Source organism: Pan troglodytes, chromosome 22, assembly GCF_028858775.2.
Source record: "Pan troglodytes isolate AG18354 chromosome 22, NHGRI_mPanTro3-v2.0_pri, whole genome shotgun sequence".
Taxonomy (NCBI): domain Eukaryota; kingdom Metazoa; phylum Chordata; class Mammalia; order Primates; family Hominidae; genus Pan; species Pan troglodytes.
This window is the reverse complement of record NC_072420.2, coordinates 50,455,569-50,468,179: the sequence shown is the minus strand read 5'-3', so window position 1 is coordinate 50,468,179 and position 12,611 is coordinate 50,455,569.

Genomic DNA, 12,611 nt, shown 5'->3' with positions numbered 1-12,611 from the left:
AGCAAACAAAAAATGCTAGCAGCTTACCAGCTAGGGAGGCCTGTAGAGCCAAGTTTTCCAAATGGGGCTACATTAGTTGTTCCAGAACTTTAGCTGCATCAAAACCACCTGGATGGCTTGTTCAGCTACAGAGGGTCTGGCCATGCCCCTAGAGTTTCCAGCTGAGGGTCTGGAATGAGGCCCGATGATTTGCATTTCTAACAATCTCCAGGTGATGCTGATGCTGTGGGTCCAGGGACCACATTTTGAGAATCTATGCTAAATGAATCGGAGAAGACCAAAGCTCAAACTTATTCCAAGAACTTTTCAAGGCCCACCTGCAAGTTGTAGTGGAAGTAAGCATCTAAGGATGCAAAAAAGTTTCACTGTAGACTAAGGCCTTTTACCTGAGCTCTCAAATGTTCACATTTCTCTTATCAACCTAAATAACAAACAGAGAGAGGCTCTCCACAAGAAAAAGATATTCGTTTGGAAACAGAGCCTTGCAATAGAAACAGGCAAGCCAGAGTAAACTATATGCATATTCACGGAGGTAAAGGAAGACAAAGGAAAAAATGAGGAAGATTATATGATCATTTGGAAATGATTATCCTTGGCTACAAAGATCAATAACAAAGGTGATGCCAGGCCCAGGTTGGACAGGCAGTTGTTGGGCAAATATCCTTCAGAAGCATTGTTGTGTGCAAAGTTGCAATGGGCTTTGTGCAAGATTGTGTTTTTTGCAGTCTTCTGTGATAAGTTTTTGTTATCAGGCATACAAGCCCAAGAATCCTTTATTGCATGGCCTTCCCTGGCTCTATTTGTCAGGGTTTTGGTTAGGGTAGGGGTATTTTTAACACTCTCAATGTAAAAAATGCCATAAGGTAGGTACCCCAATTGCTTGTTTCGTCTTCATAAAATAACTTTTCCACCCGAACAAAGTCTACACATAAATTGTAAAAATACCCTGGCATGCAGTCCCTGGAAAAGTCTGGAGTCATTCTCAGGGTTCCCACCCAGGTGGGCAAGCGTAGCCACCACAGATAAACACAAAGTAGGTGTCCCCGCTGGGGTTCAGCGGCAGGCAGTGGCCCTGGTTCTGATATTTGGCTGAAAACACAGCTCCTCTTTGTCACCCTCAGGACATTTCAGCTATTTCCTAGATAATAATCTCACTTCACCCTGCACAAAACAGGCACATGATCATGTCACTCTGACCTGGTTTGAGTCCAAGGAGAATTTTGTTTTTAAAATAATTTAGGTTAGTAGTTAAAATATGAACTTTGGGCCAGGAGTGGTGGCCCATGCCTATAATCCCAGCACTTCGTGAGGCCAAAGTGGGCAGATTGCTTGAGTCCAGGAGTTTGAGACTAGCCTGGGCTAAAACCCCATCCCTACAAAAAAAAAAATACAAAAAGTAGTTGGGCATGGTGGTGGCACATACCTGTAGTCCCGGCTACTCAGGAGGCTGAGTCCTCGCTTGAACCCAGGAGGTCACGGTCTGGTCAACAGAGCAAGACCCTGTATCAAAACAAAGAAACAAACAAACAAAAAATGCTAGCAGCTTACCAGCTAGGGAGGCTTGCAGAGGCATGTTTTCCAAATTGGGCTACATTAGTTGTTCCAAAACTTTAGCTGCATCAAAACCACCTGGATGGCTTGTTCAGCTACAGAGGGTCTGGCCATGCCCCTAGATTTTCCAGCTGAGGGTCTGGAATGAGGCCCGATGATTTGCATTTCTAACAATCTCCAGGTGATTCTGATGCTGTGGGTCCAGGGACCACATTTTGAGAATCTATGCTAAATGAATCGGAGAAGACCAAAGCTCAAACTTATTCCAAGAACTTTTCAAGGCCCACCTGCAAGTTGTAGTGGAAGTAAGCATCTAAGGGTGCAAAAAAGTTTCACTGTAGACTAAGGCCTTTTACCTGAGCTCTCAAATGTTCACATTTCTCTTATCAACCTAAATAACAAACAGAGAGAGGCTCTCCACAAGAAAAAGATATTCGTTTGGAAACAGAGCCTTGCAATAGAAACAGGCAAGCCAGAGTAAACTATATGCATATTCACGGAGGTAAAGGAAGACAAAAGAAAAAATGAGGAAGATTATATATCATTTGGAAATGACTATCCTTGGCTACAAAGATCAATAACAAAGGTGATGCCAGGCACAGGTTGGACAGGCAGTTGTTGGGCAAATATCCTTCAAAAGCATTGTTGTGTGCAAAGATGCAATGGGCTTTGTGCAAGATTGTGTTTTTTGCAGTCTTCTGTGATAAGTTTTTGTTATCAGGCATACAAGCCCAAGAATCCTTTATTGCATGGCTTTCCTGGCTCTATATGTCAGGGTTTTGGTTAGGGTAGGGGTATTTTTAACACTCTCAATGTAAAAAATGACATAAGGTAGGTACCCCAATGACATGTTTGGTTTTCATAAAATAACTTTTCATAAAATCTCTGTAAACGTGGAAATATCTACACTGCTATCTCTGTAAATGTGTAAACATTTACAACGCTATCTGTATAAAAATGGAACTATTTACACTGCCGTCTCTATAAACAAGGAAATAACTACACCGCTATCTCTATAAACATGGAAATATCTACACCGCTATCTCTATAAACATGGAAATACCTACACCGCTATCTGTATAAACATGGAAATATCTACACTGCTGTCTCTATAAACATGGAAATATCTACACCTCTATCTGTATAAACATGGAAATATCTACACCACTGTCTCTATAAACATGGAAATATCTACAATGCTATCTCTATAAACACGCAAATATCTACATCACTGTCTCTATAAACATGGAAATATCTACACTGCTATCTCTATGAACATGGAAATATCTACACCGCTGTCTCTAGAAACATGGAAATATCTACACCGCTATCTCTATAAACGTGGAAATATATACACCGCTATCTCTAAAAACATGGAAATATCTACACCGCTATCTCTATAAACGTGGGAACATCTACACCGCTAACTCTATAAACCTGGAAATATCTACACCGCTATAAGTATAAATGTGGAAATGTCTACACCGCTATCTGTATAAACATGGAAATATCTACACCGCTATCTCTATAAACATGGAAATATCTACACCGCTATCTCTATAAACATGGAAATACTTACACCGCTATCTGTATAAACATGGAAATATTTACAAAGCTATCTCTATAAACATGGAAATATCTACACCGCTATCTCTATAAACATGGAAATATCTACACTACTATCTGTAAAACATGGAAACATCTACACCGCTGTCTGTATAAACATGGAAATATATACATGGCTATCTGTTTAAACATGGAAATATCTACACCACTGACTGTATAAACGTGGAAATAGCTACACCGCTATCTGTATAAATATGGAAATATCTACACCGCTGTCTAAATAAACATGGAAATATCTACACCGCTATCTGTAGAAACATGGAAATATCTACACCGCTGTCTCTATAAACCTGGAAATATCTACACCGTTATCTGTATTAATGTGGAAATACCTACACCGCTGTCTGTATAGACGTGGAAATATCTACATCGCTATGTCTACAAACGTGCAAATGTCTACACCGCTATCTGTATAAACATGGAAATATCTACACCGGTATGAGTATAAACGTGGAAATATCTGCACCGCTATGTGTATAAACTTGGAAATTTCTACACCGCAATCTGTATAAAAGTGGAAATATCTTCACCGCTATCTGTATAAACATGGAAAATCTACACCGCTATCTCTATAAACGCGGAAATATCTACACCGCTATCTGTATAAACGTGGAATATCTACACCGCTATCCCTATAAACGTGTAAACATTTACACGGCTATCTGTATAAACATGGAAATATTTGCAACGCTATCTCTAAAAACATGGAAATATCTACACCGCTATGTCTATAAACATGAAAATATTTACACCGCTATCTGTATCATCATGGAAATACTTACACCGCTATCTGTAAAAACTTGGAAATATTTACACCGCTATGTCTATAAAAATGGAAATATCTACACCGCTATCTCCATAAACATGAAAATATCTACACTGTTGTTTGTATGAACATGAAAATATCTACACCGCTATCTCTATAAACATAGAAATATCTACATTGCTGTCTGTATAAACATGGAAATATCTACACGGAAAGCTGTATAAACATGGAAATATCTAGACAGTCATCTCCATAAACATGGAAATATCTATACCGCTATCTGTATAAACATAGAAATACCCACACCGCTATCTGTATAAACATGAAAAAACCCACACCGCTATCTGTATAAAGATGGAAATATCTGCACCGCTATCTTTATAAACATGGAAATATCTGCAACTCTATCTGGGTAAACATAGAAATATCTACACGGCTATTTGTGTAAACATGGAAATATCTGCACCGCTATCTGTAAAAAGATGGAAATATCTACATCACTATCTGTAAAACGTGGAAATATCTACACCGCTCTCCGTATAAACCTGGAAATATCTACACCGATATCTGTATAAACATGGAAATATCTACACCGCTATCTGTATAAACAAGGAAATATCTACACAGCCATCTGTATAAACATGGAAATACCTACACCGCTATCTGTATAAATATGGAAATATCCACACTGCTTTCTCTATAAACATGGAAATACCTACACCGCTTTCTCTATAAACATGGAAATATCTACACCGCAATCTCTATATACATGGGAATATCTACACTGCCATCTCTATAAACATGAAAATATCTACACCGCCATCTTCAGAAACATGGATGTATCTACACCGCCATCTGTATAAACATGGAAATATCTACACCACTATCTGTATAAACATGGAAATATCTTCACTACCATGTGTATAAACAAGGAAATAACTACACCACCATCTGTATAAAGATGGAAATATCTACACCGCAATCTGTATAAATATGGAAATACCTACACCGCTATCTCTACAGACATGGAAATAACTACACTGCAATCTGTATAAACATGGAAATATCTACAATGCTATCTCTGTAAACATGGAAATATCTACACAGCTATCTGTGTAAACTTGGAAATATCTACACCACAATCTGTGTAAATTTGGCAATACCTACACCGCAATCTGTGCAAAGATGGAAATATCTACACCGCTATCTCTGAAAACATGGAAATATCTACACCGCTATCTGTATAAACATGGAAATATCTACACTGCAATCTGTATAAACATGGAAATATATACAGCGCCATCTGTATAAACATGGAAATATCTACACTGCCGTCTGTACAAACATGGAAATATCTACACAGCCATCTGTATAAACATGGAAATATCTACACCGCTATCTCTATAAACATGGAAATATCTACACCGCTATCTGTATAAACATGGAAATATCTACATTGCTATCTGTATAAACAGGGAAATAACCCCACCGCTATCTGTATAAACATGGAAATATCTACACCGCTATCTGTATAAACATGGAAATATCTACACCGCTATCTGTATAAACATGGAAATATATACAATGCTATCTGTGTCAACATGGAAATATCTACACAGCTATCTGTGTAAACTTGGAAATATCTACACAGCAATCTGCGTTATCATGGAAATATCTACAGGGCAATCTGTGCAAAGATGGAAATAACTACACTGCTATCTCTGTAAACTTGGAAATATCTATACCACTACCTGTATAAACATGGAAATATCTACACCGCTGTCTGTATAAAGAAGGAAATATCTACACCGCCATCTGTAGAAACATGGAAATATCTACACCGCAATCTGTATAAACATGGAAATACCTACACCGCTATCAGTATAAATATGGAAGTATCTACACCGCTATCTCTATAAACATGGAAATACCTACACCGCTTTCTCTATAAACATGAAAATATCTACACTGCTATCTCTATATACATAGAAATATCTACACCTCCATCTCTATAAACATGAAAATATCTACACAGCCATCTCTATAAACATGTAAATATCTACACTGCTATCTCTATAAACATGGAAATACCTACACCGCCATCTCCATAAACATGAAAATATCTAACCTGCCATCTCCATAATCATAGAACTAACTACTCCGCCATCTGTATAAACATGGAAACATCTACACCGCCATCTGTGTGAATAAGGAAATATCTACAATGCCATCTGTATAAAGATATAATTATCTGCACCGCGAGCTGTATAAACATGGAAATATCTACATCGCTATCTGTGTAAACGTGGAAATACCAACACCGCTATCGGTATAAACATGGCAATACCTACAACGACATCTATATAAACATGGAAATATCTACACCGCTATGTCTATAAACATGGAAATACCCACACCGCTATCTCTATAAACAAGGAAATATCTACACTGCAATCTATGTAAACATGGAAATATCTACACCGCTATCTGTATAAACATGGAAATATCTACACCGCGATCTGTATAAACATGGAAATATCTACACCCCGATCTGAATAAACATGGAAATATCTACACCGCGATCTGTATAAACATGGAAATATCTACACCGCTCTCTGTATAAACATGGAAATATCTACTCAGCTATCTCTATAAACATGGAAATATCTACACCGCCGTCTGTATAAACATGGAAATCAATACAAAGTCAACTGTATAAACATGGAAATATCTACACAGCCATCTGTATAAACATGGAAATATCTACACAGCCATTCTGTATATACATGGAAATATCTACACCACTATCTGTATAAACATGGAAATAACTACACCGCTATTTGTATAAACAAGGAAATATCTACACCGTGATCTGTATAAACATGGAAATATCTACACCGCCATCTCTATAAACATGGAAATATCTACACCCCTATCTGTATAAACATGGATATGTCCACACTGCTATCTCTACAAACATGGAAAAATCAACACCGCTATCTCTATGAACATGGAAATATCTACAATGCCATCTCTATAAGATGGAAATATCTACAAAGCCATCTCTATAAACATGGAAATACCTACACAGTCATGTGTAGGAACATGGAAATATCTACACTGCCATCTGTATAAACATGGAAATATCTACAAAGCCCTCTGTATAAATATGGAAATTTCTACACAGTCATCTGTATAAACATGGAAATATCTACACCGCCATCTGCATGTCCATGGAAATATCTATGCCGCCATCTGTATAAACATGGAAGTATCTACACTGCCATCTGTGTATAGATGGAAATATCAACACCGCCATCTGTGCAAACATGGAAATATCTACATCGCTATCTATATAAACATGGAAATATCTGCACTGCCATCTGTAAAAACATGGAAATACCTATACAGTCATCTGTATAAACATGGAAATATCTACAATGCCATCTGTATACACATGGAAATATCTACACAGCCATCTGTATAAACATGTAAATATCTACACTGCTATCTCTATAAACATGGAAATATCTACACCGCCATCTCTATAAACATGAAAATATCTGCACTGCCATCTCCATAAACATGGAACTAACTACTCCTCCATCTGTATAAACATGGAAACATCTACACCGCCATCTGTGTGAATAAGGAAATATCTACAATGGCATCCGTATAAAGATATAAATATCTGCACCGCGAGCTCTATAAACATGGAAATATCTACATCGCTATATCTATAAACATGGCAATATCTACACCGCGATCTGTAAACATGGAAATATCTCCACTGCTATCTGTATAAACATGGAAATATCTACACAGCTATCTCTATAAACATGGAAATATCTACACCGCCATCTCTATAAACATGGAAATATCTACAGCGCAATCTGTATAAACAAGGAAATATCTACACCGCTATCTGTATAAAACTGGAAATATCTACAATGCGATCTGTATAAACATGGAATTACCTACACCGCGATCTGTATAAACATGGAATTACCTACACCGCGATCTGTATAAACACGGAAATGTCTACACCGCTATCTGTATAAACATGGAAATATCTACACAGCTCTCTCTATAAACATGGAAATATCTACACCGCCATCTGTATAAACATGGAAATACCTACAAAGTCATCTGTATAAACATGGGAATATCTACAAAGCCATCTGTATAAACATGGAAATATCTACACAGCCATCTGTATATACATGGAAATATCTACACCGATATCTGTACAAACATGGAAATAACTACACCGCTATTTGTTTAAACAAAGAAATATCTACACCGCCATCTACATATCCATGGAAATATCTGCGCCGCCATCTCTATAAATATGGAAATATCTACACGGTCATCTGTGCATAGATGGAAATATCAACACCGCCGTCTGTACAAACATGGAAATATCTGCACCGCTATCTGTATAAACATGGAAATACCTACACAGCTGTCTCTATAAACATGGAAATATATACACCGCTGTATGAATAAACTTGGAAAAATCTACGCCGCCATCTGTATAAACATGGAAATATCTCCACCGCTATCTTTATAAACATGGAAATATCTCCACCGCTATCTGTATAAACATGGAAATATCTACACCGCTATCTGTATAAACATGGAAATATCTACATCGCTATCTCTATCAACATGGAAATAGCCACACCGCTATCTGTATAAACATGGAAATATCTACACCGCCATCAGTAAAAACATGGAAATGTCTACAAAGTCATCTGTATAAAGATGGAAATATCTACACCTCCATCCGTATAAAAATGGAAATATCTAAACTGCCATCTGTATACACATGGAAATACCTACAACGTTATCTGTATAAACATGGAAGTATCTACACCGGTATCTGTATAAACATGTAAATATCTACAGCGCTATGTCCGTAAACATGGAAATATCTACACTGCCATCTGTAAAAACGTGGAGATATCTACACAGTCATCTGTAGAAACATCGAAATACCTACACCTCCATCTGTATAAACATGGAAATATCTACACTGTCATCTGTATTCACATGGAAATATCAACACAGCCATCTGTATAAACATGGAAATATCTACACCGCTATCTCTATACACATGGAAATATCTACACCGCTATCTGTATAAACCTGGATATATCTACACAGCCATCTGTATAAACATAGACATACCTACACGGTCATCTGTATAAACATGGAAATATCTACAACACTATATGTATAAACATGGAAATATCTACACTGTGATCTGTATAAACATGGAAATATCTACACAGCCGTCTGTATAAACATGGAAATATCTACACTGCCGTCTGTATACACATGGAAATATCTACACAGCCATCTGTATAAACATGGAAATATCTACAGCGCTGTCTGAAGAAATATGGAAATAACTACATCGCTATCTGAATAAACATGGAAACATCTACACTGCCATCTGTATAAACATGGAAGTAGACACACCGCTATCTGTATAAATATGGAAATATATACACCACCATGTGAATAAACATGGAAATAACTCCACCGCTATCTGTATGAACATGGAAATATCTACAACGCTATTTGTATAGACATGGAAATCTCTACACCGCTATCTGTATAAACTTGAAAATATCTACACAGCTATCTGTAAAAATATGGAAATATCTACACTGCCATCTCTAACAAAATGGAAATGTCTACAGCAGTATCTGTATAAACATGGAAATATCTACATGGTTATCTCTGTAAACATGGAAGTACCTTCACTGCCATCTCTTTAAAAATGGTAATAACTTCACAGTCATCTGTATAAACATGGAAATATCTACACCACTATCTGTATAAACATGGAAATATCTGCACTGTCATCTGTATAAACATGGAAATATCTACACAGCCATCTGAATAAACATGGAAATATCTACAATGCTATCTCTATAAACATGGAAATACCTACACTGCTATCTGTGTAAATATGGAAATATCTACACCGCTATCTGTATAAACATGGAAAAATCTACACCGCCTTCGGTATGAACTTGAAAATATCTGCACCGCCATCAGTATAAACATGGAAATATCTCCATCACTATCTGTGTAAACATGGAAATATCTCCAACACTATCTGTATAAACATGGAAATATCTACACGATTATCTGTATAAACATGGAAATATCTACAACGATATCTGTATAAACATGGAAATATCGGCACCGCTATCTGTATAAACATGGAAATATCTACACCGCTACCTGTATTAACATGGAAATATCTTCATAGCCATCTGTATAAACAGGGAAATATCTACACCCCTATCTCTATAAACTTGGAAATATCTACACAGTCATCTGTAAACATGGAAAAACCTACACCTCCAACTGTGTAAACATGGAAATATCTACATTGCTCACTGTATACACATGGAAATATCCACACAGCCATCTGCATAAAAATGGAAATATCTACACCGCTATCTCTTTAAACATGGAAATATCTACATCACTATCTGTATAAACATGGAAATAGCTACACTGCCATCTGTATAAACATGGAAGTAGCCACACCGCTATCTGTATAAACATGGAAATATCTACACCACCATCTGAATAAACGTCAAAATATCTACACAGCTATCTGTATAAATATGGAAATATCTACACCACCATATCTATAAACATGCAAATATCTCCAACGCTATCTGTATAAACATGGAAATATCTCTACCGCTATCTGTATAAACATGGAAATACCTCCACTGCTATGTGTATGAACATGGAAATATCAAAATCGCTATCTGTACAAACATGGAAATATCTCCCCCGTTATCTCTATAAACATGGAATTATCTACACCGCTATCTGCATAAACATGGAAATAACTCCACCGCAATCAGTATAAACATGGAAATAGCTACACCGCTATCTGTATAAACATGTAAATATCTACACCGCTATCTGTATAAACATGGAAATATCTACACCGCTATCTGTATAAACATGGAAATATCTACAACTTTATCTGTAAATATGTGGAAATATCTACACATTCATTTGTGTAAACATGGAAATATCTACACCTCCATCTGTATAAACATGGAAATATCTACACTGTCATCTGTATACACATGGAAATATCTACACAGCCATCTGTATAAACATGGAAATATCTACACCGCTATCTGTAGAAACTTGGAAATATCTACTTCGATATCTGTATAAACATGGAAATAACTACACTGCCATCTGTATAAACATGGAAGTAGCCACACCGCTATCTGCATAAACATGGAAATATATACACCACCATCTGAATAGATATGGAAATAACTACACGGCTATCTTTATAAATATGGAAATATCTACACCGCTATCTCTATAAACATGGAAATATCTACACAGCTATATGAATAAACATGGAAATGTCTACACCGAAATCTCTATAAACATGGAAATATCTCCACCGTCATCTGTATAAACATGGAAATATATACACAGTCATCCGTATAAACATGGAAATAACTACACCGTTATCTGTATAAACATGGAAATATCTACACCGCTATCAGTATAAATATGGAAATATCTACACCGCTATCTCTATAAATATGGAATGTGTACACCGCTATCTGTATAAACATGGAAATATCTAAACAGCCATCTCTATAAACATGGAAATATCTACATCGCTATCTGTATAAACATGGAAATAGCCACACCACTATCTGTATAAACATGGAAATATCTACACCGCGATCTGTAAAAACATGGAAACATCTACACAGTCATCTGTAGAAACATGGAAGTATCTTCACCTCTATCTGTATAAACATGGAAATATGTACACTGTCATCTGTATACACATGGAAATATCTACACAGCAATCTGTAAAACATGGAAATATCTACACCGCTATCTCTATAAACTTGGAAATACCTACACCGCTATCTGTGTAAACATGGAAATATCTACACCGCTATCTGTATAAACATGGAAATATCTACACCGCTATCTGTATAATGTTGGAAATATCTACACCGCCATCTCTATAAACATGGTAATATCCCCAACGCTATCTGTATAAACATGGAAATATCTCCACCGCTATCTGTATAAACATGGAATTATCTCCACTGCAATCTGTATAAACACGGAAATATCTACATGGCTATCAGTATAAACATGGAAATATCTACACCGCTATCAATATAAATATGGAAATATCTACACCGCTATCTCTATAAATATGGAATGTCTACACCGCTATCTGTATAAACATGGAAATATCTAAACAGCCATCTCTATAAACATGGAAATATCTACATCGCTATCTGTATAAACATGGAAACAGCCACACCACTATTTGTATAAACATGGAAATATGTACACCACCATCAGTAAAAACATGGAAATAACTACACAGTCATCTGTAGAAACATGGAAGTATCTTCACCTCCATCTGTATAAACATGGAAATACGTACACTGCCATCTGTATACACATGGAAATATCTACACAGCAATCTGTAAAACATGGAAATATCTACACCGCTATCTGTGTAAACATGGAAATATCTACACCGCTATCTCTATAAACGTGGAAATACCTACACCTATATCTGTATAAAGTTGGAAATATCTACACCGCCATCTCTATAAACATG